We start from the raw sequence: 16,570 nt of genomic DNA on the forward strand, positions 1-16,570 counted from the left end.
TTGGTAGGTTTACTCCTAGGTATTTTATTCTTTTGGATGCAATGGTAAATGGGATTGCTTCCCTAATTTCCTTTTCTGCTCTTTTATTGTTAGTGTATAGAAATGCCATCGATTTCTTGTATTAATTTTGTATCCTGCGACTTTGCCAAATTCAGTGATGCGCTCTAACCGTTTTCTGGTAGAGTCTTTAGGATTCTCTATATATAGTATCATGTCATCTGCAAATAGTGATAGTTTTACTTCTTCCTTTCCAATTTGGATTCCTTTTATTTCTTTTACTTCTCTGATTGCCATGGCTAGGACCTCCAAAACTATGTTGAAGAGTAGTGGTAAGAGTGGACATCCTTATCTTGTTCCTGATCTCAGTGGGAATTCTTTCAGCTTTTCACCATTGAGAATGATGTTTGCTGTGGGTTTGTCATATATAGTGTTTATCATATTGAGGTAGGTTCCCATTATGCCCTCTTTCTGAAGGGTTTTTATCAGAAATGGGTGTTGGATTTTTGTCAAAGGCTTTTTCCGTGTCTATTGAGAGGATCATATGGTTTTTATTCTTCAGTTTGTTAATGTGGTGTCTCACCTTATGGATTTGCGGATATTGAAGAACCAACCCTTGCATCCTTGGTATAAATCCCACTTGATCATGGTGTACAATCCTTTTAATGTATTGTTGGATGCAGATTGCTAGTATTTTGTTGAGGATTTTTGCATTGATGTTCATCAGTGAAATTGGCCTGTAGTTTCTTTTTTTGTGGCATCTTTGTCTGGTTTTGGTATCAGGGTGATGGTGGCCTCATAGAATGAGTTTGGGAATATCCCTTCCTCTGCAATTTTTTGTGAAAGTTTCAGAAGGATAGGTGTTAGTTCTTCTCTAAATGTTTGATAGAATTTGCCTGTGAAGCCACCTGGTCCTGGACTTTTGTTTGTTGGAAATTTTTTAATCACAGTTTCAATTTCAGTTCTTGTGATGGGTCCATTGATCTTTTCTATTTCATCTTGGTTTAGTCTTGGAAGATTGTACTTTTCTAAGAATTTGTCCATTTCTTCTAGGTTTTTTGTTTTATTGGCATATAGTTGCATATAGTAAGTAGTAAAGTCAGCCATACAATGAGACACCAACATCAAACACTCACTGACATGTGGAATTTGAAAAAAGGACAGACTGAACTTCTTTGCAGAACAGATGCTGACTCACAGACATTGAAAAACTTGTGGTCTCCAGAGGAGACAGTTTGGGGGGTTGGGGGATGTGCTTGGGCTGTGGGATGGAAATCCTGTGAAATCAGATTGTTATGATCATTATACAACTACAGATGTGATAAATTCATTTGAGTAATGAAAACAAAAACAAAAAAACAAAACAAAAAAAAATAATGATGCTATATCCATTCCAGGGAATATGACTCAGCAGAAAAAACAAAATGAACTACATGGATGACTCTCAAAATACTTGTGTTGAATGAACAAAGCCAGACAAAAAAAAATAGAGTACATACTAAGTGATTCTTTTTATGTAAAATCTGGAAAATGCAAACTAATGTATAGTACAGAATACAGATCCATGGTTTCCTGAGAAGGGTGGAAAGTGGGGTTTGGGAGGGAGGGATTACTGAGAGGTAGAAGAACTTTTGCAAGTAGTGGATATGTTAATTATCTTGATGGTCATGGCTTCACAGGGATATACATATATAAACATTTATTTGTATACTTTCTATATGTATTTTGTCTGTTGATGGTGCCTTAATAAAAAGTCTTTACAAACTCAAAAAAAATTATGCATTCAATGAATAGATAGAGTACATATAATATATCAGGCACTGTAGTGGAAACAGAAAGTATAAAAATTAATCAACATAACCCCACTCTTTAGAGGCTTCCAATCTAAAGGGATAGAGTGAGAACTGTAAACGTACAATGACAAATCTAAGTGAAACATAGTTCAAAGAAAAAGTGTGGTATACAAAGGTCAGTGTAAGAAAAACGGGGGAGAGGAGGTGTATACAACTCCACCTGAGAAGAAGGAAAAGGTTGTGTCAGGATTAAGACAGGGCTAACTCTGGAAAGGTAGCACCATCTCCTCTTTATGGGTCTGGTTACATCCTGCTAAGAACTTGCATAGTGGTGCTACTTCAAGGTAATGGTCCTTCACTGAATACATTTCTACAGTTATCCTTAGGTGAACATCTGCACCAGCCACTTACAGTGAAAAGTGTTCTCATGAGACTAAAGTAGGTAGCAAAATATTAAAGATATATGTTATTGCTGATATAGGGTTTTTCCCCCCCTTTAACTCAAAACATGTACATACTTGGAATCTCTACTCAATTGCAAACTTAGGAGATTCAAAACAAATTTGCTGATAAACCTTTCTACCTCTCACCCTGCATAACCATTTGCTTCTCTCTCAAGATTCCTCATCTCAGTAAATGGCACCTTTGTTCATTGGGTTGCTCAGCCAAAAAATGTTGGAAGCTGTTTAACTTACATCTGCATATCTACATGGTCTCTCTAATCCTGCCCTAATTCTCAGGGCAGCATTTAAGGTGACTTTTTAAAATCTGATCTACTTATTCTTCACTTTGACTTCCCAAACTTTCCGAGTAAAAGCCAAAATCCTCACAATAAACTACAGGGCTCTAAAGACATCTCTAATCTCCTCTCTTGAATCACTCCAGGCAGACCCTCAGACATCCCTATTATTTCTCAAATAACAGCAGGCATATTCCCTTCTTGGAAGCTTTGTACTTGGTGTTTCCTCTGCATCACAAATTCTCTCCCCAGATACCCCTTTGCTTGCTCACTCCTCTCAGTCAAGACTTTAAATTTTTTTGGTTGGCTTTCAGCAGACAGAACCTACTACAATCACACTATGTAATATGCTAATCTTCCTCACCCACACACACACAATACACTTCCTCTACTTTGTCCATATTTTTTTCTTTTTTACTTTTTAATAGTTTCCACTGGAATGTAACTTCTATGAGGTCAGAGTTTAGTCCATTTTTTCACTATTATATCCTCTGTACATCAAACAGTGCCAGAAACAGGAGGTGACCAATAAATAGATCAAATTAATACTTTAAGGCTGATGAATTATACCCCTTGAATAATTGCTAAGTAATATTCCTTTACTAGGAAGGGAAAAGGAAGGGAGGGAGGGAGGAAGGAGGGAGGAAGAAAGGAAAGATGGACAGAAAGATGGAAGGAAGGGAGGGAGGAAATCAGGGAAGAAGAGAAGGGTGGGGAAGGGGGAGAGGGAGAGAAAAGGGAGAAGGGAAAGAAGAACAAGAAAAAAAGGAAAAGAACAGGAGGGTAAAATAGATAATGCATGTTCCAGGACAATTTGCAGGGTATCCATGAAAGATACTTGCTCACATTAGGAGGGTCTCATTCTCAGATCTTCCCATCAGAGCTCAAACTAAATGTGGGACCTCATTATTAGAGATGTTGAAATGAAGGAAAGAATGCATATATGATAAAAATGAATCTAGGAAGCAAATTTTACTTAGGATCAGTTAGCTCCTCTGTAACATTGGATTTTTCCCAATTACCAAGTTAGAAATAATCACTCCATTTTTCATTTTTCTTAACATGATTTTCTGTATAAGCTTCTGATAGTACTGCTGAGAATGAGAATAACTGATTTCATAGTTTCAGTTGCTTCTCCATGACTAGGAAATAAAGACGGCCATGGCAGTGTTTCATTTCTCTTCAATCCTCAATTTAGCATACTACCTATTGCATAATACGTCCTCAATAAATGTTGCTGAGTTTAATTGTGTGGAGAATAGAGAAATATAAAGAGCATCCTTAGAAGTACAAACTTAATCAAATTTAACTTTAATAGATGCTTCCATCCCTCCCTGTGCAGCCTGTCCTTTTAGTATAGTCAGATGAATGAGTGATAAACTAAACACACACACAAATATTTTTTTCCTCTGTAGTCATGCCCCCAAGTTTACTCCAGGTCAGCCTTCAACTTATCCTTATGTTAATGCATTATTTACCAAATGGTTATGCCTTGCTGACTACAAGAAATCCAGTCCCTTCCACCAGTACTTGTGGTGTTTACTGCTCATTTCCTCTGACCAGTGCACATCTATTGCTCGGCTCTATGACTCACTTCTACTACAGAATACACTTACCAACTTCACCCTTTATCTTTTAAATTACCACTCATCTGAGACCTTTGAAATGAACATTCTAAGTGTTTAGAAATAGCATAACAAAAGTTATAATGTATCCATAAGTCTGAAAGATGTGCCCTTACTCCTTGTCTCTAGTGGTTGCCTTTCTCCTTCACCCAGATTTCTCACTATGGTCCTAGGGCTTATCTCTTAAACTAGAGATCCCTTCTTAAATTCTCTCTTTATTAAGTCCCTGGACTCCACATCTGGTCTGAGCCTCTGATTACATGATAATTATCTGTTCAGAGATATCCCTACTTAAAACAAATCCATTATGAAACAGATTTGTTTAGCATCCTAGCCTGAAGCATTTGCTTTTGGATTATTCTCAATTTGGATGTCTCTATAGAAAAATGGAATCATTTTTTTGATATTTACCTAACATCTCCATGACTATAAATACTCTTAAAAATGTTAGCTTCCAGAAACAAGGGAGAGTCTACCACCAAAAATTTATGGCTCCTATTTTTAGAGCTATTTAAAATTCAGAAATATCAAAACAATGTATTAAATGAATTAATGTAAACATAGCAGTTAAAAGATAGTTGTGTCAAGTGGGCATTGAGGACTTGGCAACTTAGTACCAAAGAAAGTAGGACCATTTATAAATATCCACAGATATTCACAAACTCATTCTGGGTCTTGGAATTAATGCAAGGATATGTAAAACACTTTTTGATAATTTTTTCTGAGTACTTATAAGGATATAAACCTGACTCTTCAGTGAACGGATGGTGATAATTTTAGATTTGAACTGAAGTTGCTTTTCTAAAATTTCCATTTACCAAAACTTTCCATTAAATAATAATTGCTTTGGTTTACATTTTTAGAACTGCATGTTCATACTTTTGGACAGTTTCTTTGCTTAAATGTGTTTGAATCTTCACAGCTCTTCAAGGTGGATCTTTTCTGATTTTTTTTTCAGGTGAACATAGATAAGAAAACATATTTAATGGCTCAGTAGCTCATACTCTAAATCCACTATAAAACACTGCTCCAGAGACAGCTAATATAATAAACTGTTTACTTCTTGGATCCTTGCAATATTGAAGAATCCCATGAAGTTAAGAATAACAAGAATAACACAAAGGAGAGCCCAAAGATAATTATTGCAGTGCAAACATATTAATTATGACTATGAGACTTTTATTACTCATCAATATTTCCCTTATCTTTGACATTGTGCTTATATATACTTCATAGGCAAGTGAATGCTAAAATTTTCTTCTAACTGCACTCTGTCATATGAATGATATCTTGCCTGTTCTTTCAAAACACATTTACAAATGTGTTTTTACATGTATAAAACACATTATCTATACTTTTTTCTTGAATAAATTTAAAACATAATCTGTGTTCACGATACTAGTTCTTACTGTGTTCTTACTAAAAGCAAAGAGGACCTCTCATTATTTCTGCAAAGATTTTTGTTGGGGGTGAGGGGAAAAGGACGGAAAAAATTGAAGATTTTTACATTACAAAGGTCATCCACACAGCAAAGATTAAGAACCTATGTAAAACAAAATTCAAAATGAAATCTTTCTTGAGATCCAGTACTAAGAAAATACCTTTTGTCTTAAGAATGCATTTACTAAAATACTTAACAAACTAGTATGCACAGGTGAATTTTAATAAAAGCTATTTTATTACCATGATTTGTAGTGAACTTAAACAAGGCTTGCTGCAAGTCTATGTGGAATTTTCAGATATACCAGCTTATAGTATTGTCACTTAAATGCCTTACTTTAAGATTTATAAAACATTTTAAAAATTTTTTAATGCTGTGTACATGTTGCTTCTGTAGTGTGTTCAAGTTCTAACAATATTAAATAATTGTTTTTTTGTTTTAATTGCCTAGCTAGGTGTAGGCATATGGCATGTATTTCTAAAAATAGTTAAATGCAATACAAAAATCAGATACTTATGTATAATCCAATACAAAAATCAGACACATATACATATGAATTAGTGTTTTCTTAGTGTACCATATCTGCAGAATTTTGTAGATTTCTTGAAAGTTTTTTATTATCCTATTAACTGAGTTTGTTCAGAGAGTTCATTTATCTAGTGTATATCATCTCTTAAAAATTTTGTGTTTATTTATTTTTGGCCATACCTGTGGCATATGGTAGTTGAACCAATGCCATAGCAGCCAACCAAGCCTCTTCAGTGACAACATCATATTCTTATCCCACTGTACCACAGGGGAATTCCTATTTATCTTTTTCTAAAAATAGTTGTCTACTTTCTGAATAAAACTAGAAATATTTTTGTTAACAACAGAGGCTTCAATTTAACTTGGTGAAACTGAAAATTTTTCAAAATTCCTTAGGTGGCATGGATATCACTTCCATGACTAGCTTATGTTAACTTTAAGGAAGAGATTACTATTAATGGACCTGATCTAATCAGGTGAGCCCTTAAAAGGGCTGGGCCATTCCTGGTAAGAGATTCTGGATATGAGAGGTATGGAGGAATCTCCTTTGCTATGTTTGAAGATGGAGATGGACTTGTGGCAGGGCACAGCAGGCAGTAAGAGCGGAGAGTAACCCACATACAGCAAAAAGATGGGGACCTTCATCCTACAACCCCAAGGAAGTAAACTCTGCTAATGGCCTGAATGAGAGGGAAATCTGATCCTCCTTTAGTCAACGCTTCAGATGAGCACACAACCCAGCTGATGCCTTGATGTCAGCAAGGTGAGAAACAGTGACCAGAGAACTGTCTTGCCATGACCAGACATCTGATCTACAGAAATACAACCTCATAAGTGGGTGCTATTTTAAGCTGCTAATTTTGTGGTAATTTGTTATGCAGAAATTCTAAGTAAAGTAGACGACTGAGAATATGGGATTTATACAGATGAAGAACCATTGCACTGAAAGACCAAAAATGTTTTTGGTGAAGATTTCCAGGAGCCTCAAATATGTTACCAGTTTCTGTGTGAGACAGAAAATGAAAACTTTAAGTGAAAAGTCTCAGAAAAACAGATCCAGTTTTTCAGCAGATAAGTAAGATGATGAGGTTGAAGAAAACTCATTAGATTCTCAGTTGAAAATCCCAGTGGTACAAGAGTGGACCACAGACTGAACCTTAGCAGGACTACTACCAGCCTCTATTCAGTAAAACCCCTAAGGGATTAAGGGTCTACTCTCTTCACCTAATGGGAAGGGTAGCGTTTCCAGAGAAAGATATCATCTGAGATCTCTCCAATATCCAGCACTCAGTCAAACAGAGCTGGATATTGGAGAGATGCCAAAAGTTGGGACCATGTGGTTGAAAACAACAGAAATACAATAATGAAAAAGAACACCCAGACCCACCAGTGATTCAGGTGTTAGTTATTTAACAACAACAACAAAAAAAACATTAAAATAACTTATTGATATGCTCTAGACAACAAGTAAAAACAGTGACAAAAAAAGATAAACTGAATTATTTCACCAGAGAATTTAACCATGAAAAATCATATAGAAACTCTTAGTTAAAAAAAGTAATAACTAAAACAGAGCATTAATAAAGCATCATGGGTGGTCCTCTATTATCTATAAGAAAATGCCTGTCAGAGATCTCTGAAATGAAAGAAAATGACCAAATAGTCATTACTCAGCTTGACTTATGTTGATTGTTTGGTTTGGTTTTGTTTGCCACACCTCCATGCGGAGGTTCCTGAACCAGGGACTGAATCCATAGCTGCAACCTACACCACAGCTGCAACCTGTGCCAGAGCTGTGGCAATGCCAGATCCTTAACCCACTGCACCCTAGCAGGAACTCTTGTTATTTTTAGTTAGAAAGTATAACATTATTTTACAAAATGACACTTACAAACCAATTTCCAGATTCCTAACAGCAAGAGGCTCAACAGTGGTTGTTATTTAGATGATTCATGTCTAGCTATACACTTAAGAATTTAAATTTTTGTTATTCAAATATGGAAAATAAAATACCAATTAATGAAGAGAATACCAACCTTTAATATGCAAGTTCTTGGAATTCTAGAGGTGTAAGAATTCAAATATTGGGAAAGCTTAGTAAGTCCCTAAAGTCTAAAGCTAAACTTAAGATTAAAAAAAAAAATTCAAGTTATTTTGAAAGATATTCCTAATTACTGCTTTTTAAATTCCTAAGTACTATCAAAGTGTCTTACTATGAAATGTTTTTCATTTGGTTTCCTTAAGAAATGTGAGAAACTGAAAAGAAACTAGCCCAAAGATTAATTTTCTTTTTTGTCTTTTTGCCATTTCTTGGGCCACTCCGGAGGCATATAGAGGTTCTCAGGCTAGGGGTCTAATCGGAGCTGCAGCTGCCAGCCTATGCCAGAGCCACAGCAATGCAGGATCCGAGCCGCGTCCGCAACCTACACCACAGCTCACAGCCAACGCCGGATCGTTGACCCACTGAGGAAGGGCAGGGATCGAACCCGCAACCTCGTGGTTCCTAGTCGGATTTGTTAACCACTGCACCATGACGGGAACTCCAATTTTCTTTCTTAATCCCTTGTCATAATTTGGTCATAAGGGAATTCAGAAGATGCTCAAAAATAAATAAGCAGTTCTATGTATATCATAGTTTACTTAGTCCAAGGAGACACAGATGTTCATTTACTGACAAGGTATTGATCCCATTTATATATTAAATATTTTTGTTTTTTTCGTAGATATTACATTGAAGATTTTTTTGAACATATGAACTAGCTAAATGAACAACCATACACGAAAACTTTTTTTTGTTTCTACTTCAGAAAATTTCACTATCCTACAATGGTGTCAACTTTCTTTTGAAATATTAGGTTTTATGAGAAAAATCACTTGTTGCAGGATTCTTAAGATAGTACATTAATAATATTAGTTACTATTATTGCATATGTAAAATTATTAATGGCTAAACAAAAATAAAAATCGAAATCCTCCATTCTGTTTAAGAGAAATTTATTAACATTTATTAATTAAAGGGCCATAATTTTACCTTTCTCAGAAAATAGTTAACCATATCCCACAAGGTGTTAAAATGTCCTTTACATAAAACTGTAAAATATATCACAATAATTAAGTTAAAATCAAGTATAAAATCATTTTTGAAAGTATAATAACAAATTTAAGCGGTAATATGTTAGTTTAGTTAGTAAATATTATGAAATAGTGAGATGCCAGATTTGTTCATATTTGAATTTTAAGCCTTTACCCTTAAAAAGCCAATTTCCCTCATATTATACCCATTACTGAAAACTGCAGATAAGTCCCTGAAATGGAGTAATATGACCTCTTCTCTTTTTTAGTAGTTGTTAAAAATGAAACATACCTGTAAAACATTTAGGATCTGAGCTTTAGATATTACTATGAGTTACATTTTCTGAATTCCAACCTTTTCCATAATTCAGCACTTATTTATTTCAAGGTTAGTTGGTATAAAATTTCACATTGTTGTGTGAATGGTTTTTATTTCTGGTCTAGATCTTAAATGTGCACTACAGGTGTATGCTAAAAATGACTTAGCAAAGCAAATAATATTGAGACTTATAGCTTCCCAGATTTTAATTGCTAGATTGAAGAATAACTAATAAACATTAAATAAATTAAAGAAGATCCAAGAAATATATTACCCATATTTATCATGATTAAATATGGTTTGTGGTTTATACTTTATGTAACTCATACCTGAGATGCCTGGGGCTTGCAGTCTACTTTGTGTTAAAGTCAGCAAGGCAAGGAAAGAAATGGCATTTCAGTTGGAGCTGCCGCTCAACATTTAGGAAAAAAATATTTCCTTGGGTTTTAACTTTACACAGATAAAAGAGAATGAGCTTTGGAATTGACAGAGCTTTCTTCCAGTCCTGCTCCTGCCCCTTGTTAGCTTTTGGAAATTAAACAGTTTCTTAATTTATTTTAACCTAAGTTTCTTTATCTGTGAAGTGGTATGCATGCAGGTATTCCTGCCTATATGGGAATTGGCAGGGAGGTGGAAATTTCTCCAACTACGCCTCTTGAGTTCTTGTCACTGGACTAATAATAAAATTGACACAGACAGATCAGTAGGAGAAAAGTAAATTTCAATCCATGGATACAGAGGTCCCATAGAAATGGGACCTAAAAATTAACCAAAGCAGCCAGCTTTTACACTTTTTAAAACAAATTTGTGAGCATTTGACAGGTCAAAGGACCTTGGATTTGGGGTTCTTGGTTAGTGAGGAATCTATACAGAGTTTGAGCATGGGGAGTAAAGAAGTAACAAGATTTGTTTACACAGGCTTTTGAGCTCTGAATTCCCTGTCTTTGCTAATAAGGGTGTCTTTCTATCTCCAGATGAGAGAGTGGGCAAACTTTCATGTGAGAGATTTACTTCCTGCTTTCAGGGAGAGGGAGGAAGGTCATATTTTCCTTCTTGCACCAGCTACTTCTGAAGCAACTTCAATTCAGAGTAATTAATATGCAATTGTGGCATATGTTTGGGCCACCTCTCCTGAGCACCTACTGAATGTAAATATATCTTTAAAACTCTTGTCCCTTAGTAGACATTCAATAGATGGCAGATATTCCTCAATGGCCCGATCCTCCACTGGCAAGTATTCTATAATTAACAGAAAACAATGTCAACCAAATCTGAGGTATGCATAAAATGACTAAAACTAAAATTTGTGATAGGCTCTGCTGCTTGGCATCAAATACCACAACGAAGAATTCCCATCTAGCTAATACACAGTGTTGTGATGACTTGCTCAACAGTTGCTTTCATAGTGAGCCCCGCCAGGTCTTGTCCTGGACTCTCACTTAGGCACTCAAGACACTTTTGCCTGGAGCACATTTCACTCTTAGATGAAGAAAGCCTCTCTGTCTACTCAAAACATTCCTATATCCTTTTCTTTGCTCTTTCTAAGGCAATTCTTGCTCATGAAAAACAGAAAATGTGGTGCATGGGTATTCCTCCTTTGCAGCCTCTTCCATCACAAATGCTGGTCCATGCCTTCTCTTTCAAGGGAAATTCTTACTTTCCCCAATGCTTTGTTAGTGCATGCTTTGAGGTATATGTGAATGTATTATTTCTCTCTTGGTCTTTATACCCTGGTTGAAGTTTATTTTTCAGATTGAGGATTCATAAACAAGAACTCCAGTATTTCAAGGAAGTATCATGAAAGCACTTACTGAAGTTATATAAGATATGTGGTATTGCTAAATCTGACTCACTGAGATCCAGCTGAAAGGTCAACTCCACCATTAAAGTTTCTCTCATCAGTTTAAGCCTCCTCAGAACTCCAATTGCAATTTGTAACACTTTGAGCTCATATCATACTTGGACAAATAGTTTTGTGTGTATATGGCTTTATTTTTAAAAAGCACCTGGGAAGAGCATGAGGGAAAAGAAAGCATGGACTTTGGATATCACACAAACTCAGGCTGAAACTCCAGCCTTACAATTACAGGCCGTGTGGCCTTAAAAGTTACCTTAATCTTGGCTCGATTCCTTACCTACTGTTTGATACTTAATCTCTCTGTGGCCCAGTCTTCTCATCTATAAAATGCAGACAGCAACAGTGTTTAGTTAATACACAAGTATTGAGATGAATAAATCATGTTTCATGTTAAGTTTTAAACAGTTACTGGTACATGGTAGGTGCATTAAAATATTAACTTTTATAATAATAATAATTATATTGTAAAATTTTCAATATCATCAAACTCTCTAAAGTTTAACTTTAACAATATGAATAATCATACTTTCCTTTCAGGGATGTTGTGTGAGTTAAATGTGATATTTTATGGAAAAAAAATGCCTAGAATATTTTCTGGCAACTAATATGTATTTTGTAAACATTGGTCTATCTTCTACCTCAAATTTTAATTAAAATTTAACTTTCTTCAGGACAGATAGAATGTTTTACTCATTTTTTGAAACTATAAAATCTTTCTATACATAATTGATTCCCAATAAATGTTTGTCAAATTAAGTTAAATAGTCAAATAGAATTGAATTGAATTAGCACTCTACCAAATAATTTTTTGTTGTTGGGACTATTTCATCAGCAATCTCCTGTAGTTTTATAATTTCTGATTTTGGGAATTTGCATATCCTGACAAATAGTACTAGCATTTACTATTCACTTGTAATTAATTTGAAGATTCCCCCTTTCTCCAGACATCTATCTTATTCTTAAAACTAAAGAAACAATCATATTCTTAAAATTATCTTATTCTTAAATCTAAAGAAACAACCTCCTGAAATTCACAGAGAATTTAGATGAAAAATATGCTATGTACTCTACATCAAAATCCAGAAATACTTATAGGAAAAATGAAAAGTCTATTTTCCTATCAAGTGAAGAAACTTTAACCCTTTAATAAACAATTGTTGAATGGCTATTAAATTTATTTCAGGGATAGATATTACAAGCAACAAAGACATTTAAAAAATGGTTATTTTATATTTTTAATAGTTAACAGTATTTTAAGTGAAATAAGGCATGCCACTGAATGAATATAACGTGAAAAATTGCTGATTCCTGTGGTAGACATGGAACAAAGTACTTCATGAATTCTAAAAATAAGAATATTTCTAGCTGAAAAATATCTCTAGCTGAAAAAAAAGAATATTTCTAGCTGAGTATCCTGGTGAAGGAATGCAGTCCAGGATCACTGCCAGCACTGTGTTGATTTGCTCAGTATCCAGAAGTGAAGGTACAGGATGAGTGGAGGAAACTGTCCTGCAGCACTTGGCCAGGGATGTATGTGGCTGGTTGAGAAAATACAAGTTTTGAAATGTGTGCAACCAGAAGCTAGTTTCTAGAAAATTCATCCAGTCTTGTAGTTTACACATGAAGGAAAGTTCATAAAGATTTCCCACAATTTGGAAACAGTGTGAAAAATGTATATATAACATTACAAAAAATGAGTTGTGATGTTGAAAGAAGTTTTTGTAATGTCAATATTATTAAAAATAATAACCAATCAGTTATGCTAGAAGGAAGACTAAATTATCTTTCTATTCTCTCTATAGAAAATGGTATTTTATGATTATTGCTGTAAAAAGGCAATCAAAGGTCATGGAGACAAATGAAAATGAGAGAAAAAGTAGTGTAGAGGTAAGTTATGCATTAAATTGGTAATTTTCTCTGGATTTTATGATCCTTGTGATGTTTGCTGTGATTTCCCATTCTAAATAAATGTTCACTTATGTACTTAATTTTATATACATAATTTTATATTCATAATTTTATATTCATTTTCTTAATGAGCCAACAAAAATTTTTAAACTTCAGAATCTATAAAGCCTGGATAGAGTTCATATTAAGTATTAGCCAATAAAACCACAGAGTCATTAAAAATGTGTATATGAATATATATAAATATAAAGACACACATATGTATATGAATGTTAAAAATGCCCAGTTTTTCAATGTAAGCCTGAGAGTCCAAAGAAATTTACAGCAGAAAGAGCTCAAACTCTACCATTGCCATGTGTAAAGTGTTTTTTTTTTTTGGCCATACCTTCAGCATACCGAAGTTCCCAGATCAGGGATCAAACCCACGCCACAGTAGCAACCAGAACCACAGCAGTAACAACAGCAGATCCTTGTTCTACTGAGCTGCCAGGGACCTCTACCATGTATAATTTTGAGATGCACTGTTTCATTGAAACCATCAGCAAACATTTATTGAGCTCCTAGTGAGTGTTGACTGGAATACAAATTGAACACTTGACCATCTCCATCTTCAAGGAACAGAATATCTAGAGAGACAGTATAAGACAAATGAATAAAAATGAGAGAAAGAAAGAGGAAAGAAAGGAAGGAAGGGAAGGAAGGGGGGGAGGGAGGAAAGGAAACAAGGAAGTGAGGGAGGGAGGAGGGAGGTAGAAAGGAAGTGTGAGCATTTCTGCTTCCATTTCCTTTACTTGACACCTTGGAGTTTGTGATATCTCTTATTTTCTGAGAGTCATCCTCACATCATCCCCAAGATAAATTAATCAAGAATAGTTAGCAAGAGACATTATGTAGTCCCAGGTAATTAGAATGCAAAATATTTACAGATATTCAGTCAGAAGAGTGTTTCAGCAATGATGTGTGACAAGCAAAACAATGGTTCAGAAGAAAGCAGTGAAATGAGAAAAATGGACATAGATGTGTTCCCTTTTATGTAATTAATATTATTCTAGAAATACAAAATTCAGTTTTTATAAAATCACTGAAAGCTATTTTTCAACATAATATAGAAAATACCTTTTTAAAATGAAGATTCATTTTGATTATTTTTAAATCAGCTAAAAAATAGCTAAGTGACAAAAGTAGGAAATCAGCCTGAAAATATGGAAGCAAAGATAGTAAATTATACAAATCAATGGAAAAGCTTTGATTTGGTGAATTAATATAAAGGATCAAAAAGAAGAACAGAGGAATCAATTGTAACATCTTACTGGGTCCCTCATCAACAGGTCAAATGAAATCTTTGATACATGTTCCTTTTATATTTCCATAAAAGTCTTAAATTTATACCCTTAACACTTGTCCATCAGATGCACAATGGTTTTACATGACAGAGAGACAGGCACAGGTCTCCTGTTATCTCTTTATTTGTGTTTAAAATTGTAGATTTTAGGTTAAAAATTTGTTGTATGCCTGCATGTCTATGTGTCTGCAATTTATAAAGGCCTTTACTTTTTACTACATTAGTGTGAAATATTTTTCTACTTCCAGATAATATTAATAATTAGATCATAAGCTACTTAAAGGAACTCTGCTCTGATAAATAAATGAATATATAAATTAAACATTCCTAAAATTTCTAGATATTAAGAAAATTTAACTTATTTGTAAAATATGCTAGACTTAAAAAAAAGTCATTTTACAGAAACAATCAGAAATGTCTTAAGAATTCAAATTTATATACTTAAGGCATACTTAAATTATATGAATTTTATAAATTTAAGGTCACTCTCTGGCAAACAAGACCATTTAATAATTTTGGTTTAATTAAAACAGTTATGCCTTTTCTCTGACAATTTTCAGGTTTTCTCTATGTTAAGCATAGATTTTACTCAGTTTGGTTTTGCTTTTCCTAATCAAACTTTACACTTTCTTAGAATCAAATAAACTAATTTTACTCCTAGCTAATGTTTTAGATTATTAAAATGTAAATAATGTAAATTTATATTCTTTTAAATTGAATAGTTGTTTTGAAACATTTGATTTCAAAAGTGGCTTAGAAACCCTGGTGGCCTAGCAGTTAAGAATCTGGTATTTTATTTTACTTATTTATTTGTGCCTTTTCAAGGGCCCCCTCCCACGGCATATGGAGGGTCCCAGGCTAGGGGTCTAATCAGAGCTGTAGCCACCAGCCTACACCAGAGCCATAGCAACGCAGGATCCAAGCTTTGTTTGCGACCTACACCACAGGTCACAGCAACGCCGGATCCTTAACCCACTGAGCAAGGCCAGGGACCGAACCCGCAACCTTATGGTTCCTAGTCAGAGCCATTAACCACTGAGCCAGGACAGGAACTCCAAGAATTTGGTATTTTAAATGCTTTAGTGTCACTTTAATTAAATGTTTAACCAACTACTGTTTCTCAGGTACCCATGATCCTTTTTAAACCAAATCCTTTTTGTCCAAATCTCTCCTAAAAACTGGTTTGAATTATCTTTCAAAAATCATATCTTAAATGCAGAAAAATAACAAAACTTTCAGGATATTTTTACATCTAAACTATCAGACTGTATCAGAGGGTCTCTGGAAAAATCACAAAGATTTATTCTATCACTTCCTAAAAAGAGATGCTAAAATTATCTAATTAGGTTTGATGGGTTTCACAGACAGACTTGCCAGATCAGAAGAGACACTCAGCCTCCCTTAGGTTATATTGCTGTTGGTAAAATGTTATTAATATAAATGTTCCAGAAATTTCACAATTTATGGGAAGTCTTTGGCTATTTGTTAACGTCCTTGCTTTCAATGATATGCTTTAACCTGAGGGAACACACAGATTGAAATGCTCATGAAATAATTTTTTTTAGTTTTCCTGCATTGTTTAGTCTTCTAGTAGTGCTTGATCTAATAAATTAGTCAATACCAATCTAATGTCATCATTCACAGTGTCAGTTATTATTTCAGCTGTTCAGAGATCACCACCTTACTTCGAGGCCAGTGACTCAAGCAGTGACGCATGTCAGACTAACCTATGAGTAGATCTTTCTCTAGAGTTAAATTGATATGTAGGTTATTTTATAATAGGTAGTTTTCAGGATCATTATATATCGTATCTCAAGATTTTTTTTCTTGTATAAAAAGAATCCGGGCATTCCCTCGTGGCACGGCAGGTTAAGGATCTGACATTGTCACTTCATTGGCTTGGTCACGACTGTGGCTCATTTCAGTCTCACTCAGGAAAGATCACGTG

General features: G+C 34.6%; 1 long non-coding RNA gene across 1 annotated transcript in view; it reads left to right on the top strand.

Moving 5' to 3' along the window:
• The window catches only part of LOC146400819 (uncharacterized), a 29,893-nt gene extending 16,533 nt beyond the window's left edge, over positions 1-13,360 (top strand). Inside the window, exon 2 of the long non-coding RNA XR_014812611.1 lies at positions 13,175-13,360. This is a non-coding gene — a long non-coding RNA (uncharacterized LOC146400819). The remainder of the gene's footprint in view (positions 1-13,174) is intronic.
• The last annotated feature ends 3,210 nt before the right edge of the window (positions 13,361-16,570 follow it).

This window comes from Sus scrofa, chromosome 8, assembly GCF_054392235.1.
Source record: "Sus scrofa isolate SSC_HxYL_T2T_F1_AM1 chromosome 8, Sscrofa_HxYL_maternal_Yorkshire_Landrace_v2.0, whole genome shotgun sequence".
Classification (NCBI taxonomy): Eukaryota; Metazoa; Chordata; class Mammalia; order Artiodactyla; family Suidae; genus Sus; species Sus scrofa.